We start from the raw sequence: 6,450 nt of genomic DNA on the forward strand, positions 1-6,450 counted from the left end.
CAGTTATTGGGTCTTTTATGTGGGAAATAAGGTGCCATTGCACATCAACTCTGTCCACATGAAGTACATCGTGAGGTAGAATGCCAGCTTGATACTTCAGGAGTTCTCCTTCTAACTTACAGGCAGCCTTTCCTGCAGAAAGGTGCATCATATGACAGAGACAATCTCATATGTACACTGATGGAGATATTTTTCAAAATATAGAATGCAAGTCCTTTAGGAATTTTCATGGCTTCTGCAATTTTAAGTGAACTATCTTCTGCTAAACACCTAATGATATTTGATGATTTTGTTCTTGCACATGCATATTTTCTGCATTCAGAATTTTGGAATCAGGAAACATCTGGTTGAACAAAGGACTAACGTAGTCTTCTTCTGCTAGGGGTAGTCTGCGTTCTATTAAGAACTTGGTAAATAAAGCCTCTGCATTTATAAAATTTGTGTCCACAGTTTATTTCTGCTGTAAAAAAGAAGTTAAGAATGGAACACTATTGCGTTATGTGTTTATCTTTGAATCAGTTTTTCATCTTTTTCTAATCCATCTGTGAAATTATTTGAAAAACATTTTTGCTCAAACACATGCATCAACTAGAATAAATCTAACTTGACTTTTAGTGCCAAATACCTACAGACTGGTTCTGTACCAGATTTTAATTAGAACAAAGAATCTGTGAGCAAAGATTAAAAATCTGAAAACCAGTATGTTCTCTCCTAACTAGCCATACAGCTGCTATAAATAGAAACTGAGGTCAAAAGTTTATGTAGAAACCAGCATGCTTCTTGCAAATAGGGCAGCTGCTATAAATAGAACATAATATTGTTAGGAAAGTGCATGTAGGTCTATGGACAAGCATACCCTTATGTCTTAGTTACGTAGAAGCCATCTTTTTTAGAATAGGGTCTGAAAGATTAATGGGATGTTAATAAAAATGAGAAAACAAATGATTAATTTTTTTGGGAGGGGAATATAATGAAAACGGTTATCCAAATACATTTACACATAAGGTGTAATTTAGTGAAAAAAAAGTGTAATGATTACGCCAAAAGCATAATGGTTGGCATGTATGCATTCTGTTGTCTGAGGGAAATAGACTCGCCCATAGAGTACATAATATGGTGCCATGTCAGTATGGAAACTGTTAAGTATGAAACGCATAGACAATGACATTGCTATGGCCACCCAGCTCACAGTCAGGTTAAGTTCTGTGCATTTTTTTATCACATTAAAGATTTTCGTTATTGAAATATGTGGGAGGTTACAAACAGGGATTTATGAAAAACTATAACTGAGATCATCTATTATCAATTAATAAGCACTTAGTGATCATAGGTACAACTGACCAATCATATTGCAAGCCATGTGTGACTCATACAAACATTTGTCCATCATATTTTCTTGAATCAACAATAGCAGCAAGGAGGGTGAAACCCTGCTCAGGCATGCAATTTGGTTTGTTCACCCCCACCCCACCCCATCAAGTTGCCTCCCCACCCCCTCCCCAGGCAGTGAGGTAATGAAAGTCTCACACCAAAGGGTCCAATCCCATCACTGGAGCTTAAAATGTTGAATTTAGATATGTGGGCCATCTCATAAAGACTAAGTGAGAGGTGAAAATGGGCTCTCCACTGGCCCATCGTTATATATGGAGTCACCCCGACCATTATGAAGTACATTTTTGGTTAATATAGATATCTTGCCCTGTATGTACTACCAAGGTGAGGACCCACAATATGTGTGAGTGGTTATTACTGGGAAGAATAGAGTGATGTGAAGCACCATGTATAATGAAATACTGCAAGATGCATATTCAGTGGCTGAGAAAAAGGCATATGCCACTTGAGCTGTTCATGGGGACATGTGCAGAGGTGCAGCCATATTGGTCATGCTGTAATGATAAAGTTATCATAGTGCAAAAATTGGTAGGTCTTTCCACTATTTGGCTATCAAGACTGGGACTGAAGGAATAGCTCTCGCTAACCATGTTTCACCTGCTAAAACGCATAGAATGTTTTTCTGTCTGCCAAGATCAGACTAGTGTTTTTGCTAGGATTTCTTTTCCAATGGCAAATGTTCAGGTGCATGCTACTCCATGTAGAATGGGTCTCATTTGCCAAACCATACACAATCGGGCAGGGTAGCAGGCACATATCTTTGACATAACCGCTTTTGAGAATGTCTCTGGCCACAAAATACACCAAATGCTATGCTAGCAAAAGTATGCTCCCAATCTTTTGCCACTCCTTTCCAAAGTGTACTTGGTTTCTTCCAGCTTTTCTACAAGATCATTAGTTATTCTCACTATTTCCATAGATGTGTTGCATTCAGGTACTACTTGGGACAGCTTCATTCACTCTAGAGTTTGTACAGCCAAACCAAGCTTTTTTTCTGCTCCAGTACATGTTCTTCCAGATTGCCAAGCTAGTTTTAGAAATTTACGATGACTGGGCAGATGGTCACAGTGAGGATTACTTGAGCAGCAGTGTTGGATACCACAGGCACTGGGGCAACGTTTGCTGGGATAACTGTTTGGGCAATGGTCACTGGGACAACTATTTGGACAGCAGTTGTAGAAATATCTGGTTGGGCAATTGGTGCAGATGATGTTTTTGAGCACCGTATTTTGTAGAGGCAGCTTGTCCCTAGACCACATTGCTTGATGGCATAAGCAGCATAGATTTGTTTCTAGGAACCAATGTATTTCTTGTACTTGGTTGTGGAGTAGGTTGCATGGTGGTGCCTTTGTTGTAGGTTCATAATTATTGTATACTCCTGTACTAGGCTGCTCAAATGCATACCAGAAAATAAAAACAAGAAACCCCTTTTGGTTTTTCCTAATACTCTAGTACTTCCTGCCATCTACAACATGTTTTACAGAATTAACACATGAAGACAGAAATGTTTGGAATGTTTGGCAATAGAAACTTGTCTCACTATGGTGTAAAATAAAAAAAATGGTGAGTCTGCAGCCCGACCCACAAGCAGTCCCTACCAATCTGAAAACCAATGCCAAAGCCTCCATGAGTTTGGTAAAGAGCTTTCTGGTCCTGGAAAATGGTTGCAGTGGGAACAGTGGCAGAGACAACAATTTTGGGGTACATCTCTTTAGAAAGGGTTACATACTAAAGATACTTTGTTGGAGCCCTGCTACTCTGTAACTGTTTCAGGCACTCAGTTGTGCAGAGCTGTCATGAGGATCATGGGCTAGTTGCAAAGCGCTAATCTGCTTAACTGATCACCATTATTCAGTCTTTGTTTTTAGTTGGATTGATTGTTCTGTTCTTCCCCCAGCTGGCAGCAGCCTGAAAAGCATTTTTTTCTATTCCGACATGTCTTAAGCCAGCCACAAGTGGCCATAGACTGGCATATGCTTATTGAGGGTAGGTAGTTCATGGCCACTGCTATTGCTGCAAAAAGAGAATTATGCATAATATGTGACAAAGATATCTCCTTGTGGCCTGTCTGTGAAAAACATGCAGTGATCAAGTTCTTTGGCAAGATTTTCCCACTGCTTGCTTGATGGCTGTGCCATGAAGTGTTCACCACTGGGAGGTGATGCCAAGTTTAGGGCATCTTGGACAACTTCTATGGTTGTAGCTTCTGAAACTTCCACACCATTTTAACATGCATGCAAAGTGGCCTCTGTTCTGCTGCATCCTTTAGCCAGGATGTAGGAATATCTTGGTGATCATTGATCAGTCAGCATAGTTGGCTAGGTGTCCTCCCAAACATTTCTGTACCTTGCTGGCATTGAAGTTAGAAAAAAAACTTGTTTTTTTTTATAACTGTGTCTTTGATTGGGGTCATGTTTGACAAGGGTGCAGATGTTTCCTGTGCTAACTATTTAGAGAATCATGATTGTGTATGTCTTTGGCATGGTCCTCTCACATCCCTCAGGTCAAACATGAGATATTCCACTAAACTCTGCCAAATGAGAACACTGGAGAAATCTCATGTAGTCAATAGATACACATGCAGGAGGTTTGCCAATGGAAACTCAGAGAAGTAAACTTTTGCCAAGAACACTGCAGCATGCTGCTTTCTATCACAGGTGGGGCATACAATTAACACTGTGCTTTTCTGGCCTTGTGGTTGGTGTCATTCTTGATGCAGTGGATCGTCACAGCAATACTGCTGTTTGTCATGCCCATGGTGTACACAGTATTTGTATGTGGTTCAGCTGTTGCCTGTGTTGCAGTGGTCTGCAATTTCTAACATGGTGACAGTTTCTTTTGCCCATCCAACAGGGCCATGCAGAGAACACACCTGCTTCACATCGCTGTTCTTCTGAGCAACAGCCACAACATTGTGGGTTCTCATCTTGTGATAAAATTATTCTGATGTGGTTTTGCTAGCTCCATGTGGGGGTCTGAATTAGCCCTTTTGGGGTGGCCTGCAGATATGAGTCGTTATTTTAAGGGCCAGTTAAGGGTTGGATCCTTTGGTAGGAAACATTCATACTTAACAGCATGCCTGTGAGTAGGGTGAGCGAAACAAATTACTCCTGGGAGGGTTTCTAGACCCCACAGTGTGGTTTGTTCATTTTCCCTGCTTCTACAAGTGAACTTAAATGAATCAGCAAAATACAGTATATCATTAGCATGCCTCAAGCAGCATTACTGTAGATCAAAGTCGATACAATTCCAGACACAGTCATAATATCACAACACTGGCAGGTGGCAGAGAATCATTCCCATGGCTTGTACACATTGTTAGGCCAGTGCCATATTTGAACTCTTCCATCTGAACGCCAGGTGAATGAATGCCAATTGCCTGCTTTAATTTAGATAATTTACCAGTCAGGCATTGATTGGACACACCATTTTGAAATTGGCTATATCACCTGTGAAAAAAATTACATTTTCTTGACTCGATCTCTAACTTGTGCATACACTCCTCATTACAACCTTGCTCTACAAGGTTGGAGGCAAACAGTAATTAAATCCCATCATTTCAAATCCCATCATATCATCTGTCAACAGTTTGGTTCCCACAAAGTAAGTTCAATAGCATGTCACAGAATTAGGCAAAAAAATAACTTGGTTTTGCCTTAGAACTATTTGACTATTTCTCATTGTACATGCATACAACGTTATCTAAGGTGAATAAGTGTTTTTCCAGGTAAGCGACTGTATTAACATGTACCTCGCCGGAAATTATTTGTGACGAAGGGACATTAATAACATGATATGCAGGGGTATTTTACCCTGACTTTTGCTCAGTCTCCTATGGATTTAAGTAAGATCAATTTCTAAACCGACACTGGTCGTTTTGGATCACGTCAAGGAGTGTACGTTCTCCATTGTTCTCCAGCCATAGGGGTAAGTGTTAAATTTACATTTCATTTGATATGTGAAGCTTATTCGGTTTGTAATGTCTTATCGCGTAATAATGCATTTATTACAACGCAGATTTGAACTTTGAATTACAAGTCACTATTAGAGGTTAATGTATTAGCATATATCTAGAGATTTTACGGGAACTATTATTATGACCAATTTGGTTTTGTTGTAGCTGATTGTGACTGTCACTGTGGTTGTGACTGTGACTAAGACTAGAACTGACTAGAGATGTCTAGAGCTATCTGAAGCTGTTTAGAGCTGTCTGTAGTTTCCAGAGTATTTAAGGCTGCGTGCTGTCGATACGTATGTATGTACGTATGTCTGTGCCACGGACGTAGACATAGCAAATTCAAAAGGGTGCTGTATGCTGTCTGTATGTGTGTATACATATGACTGTACATGTGGCAGATCCATAAAGGGTGGGAGTGGCCGATAAGAGTGTGGGCCAACCCAAGGAATCGTGCGACTGTACAAGGGGTCTAGAAGCATACGTTTGGTTCAATTATTGTTCCAATTGCATTTTTATGTTCATAAGATTATTTTGAATCTTAGTTGTGTTCATAAGATTATTTTGAATCTTAGTTGTGTTCATAAGATTATTTTGAATCTTAATCAGAGTTCATATTTGAGATTATGTGAATCTCTTGTAGTGTAGAATACTGTTTGAAACGTATCTGCAGTCCATGAGGTTTCTTGGAGCTGTACTTCATATTGATTTCATATTTTTGGTTTATTTTCAATGTGTGAATGTTGTGTAGAGTGATCCGAGTCAATCGTATGTTGAGAGTGTGAGAGAATCATTGTATTTTTACATCATATATTTTTCTTTATTAATTCATTTCATAAATTTCCATCTTTCTCGCATTGTGTTTGTCTTATTCATTTAGTCCAAAAACCCACTCGGTTTCTATTCTGCGACATAGCAATCAATGGACTTAGCCGAGTTTGCTGTGCGGCCTAACCGATGAAACTTAAGTAGTGTTAGATCCATGTCACTAAGTTGTTGGGGGTACCCCATAACATTCTTTTTGCTGTTCTGATCTTGCTATAACGTTTTGGGTCCACTTTGATATTGCTCCAATTCCTTCATTGCTCAGACACACCTACGAA

The sequence above is a fragment of the Sinohyriopsis cumingii genome, chromosome 2 (assembly GCF_028554795.1).
Source record: "Sinohyriopsis cumingii isolate HCF-2022 chromosome 2, ASM2855479v2, whole genome shotgun sequence".
In the NCBI taxonomy this organism is placed as follows: domain Eukaryota; kingdom Metazoa; phylum Mollusca; class Bivalvia; order Unionida; family Unionidae; genus Sinohyriopsis; species Sinohyriopsis cumingii.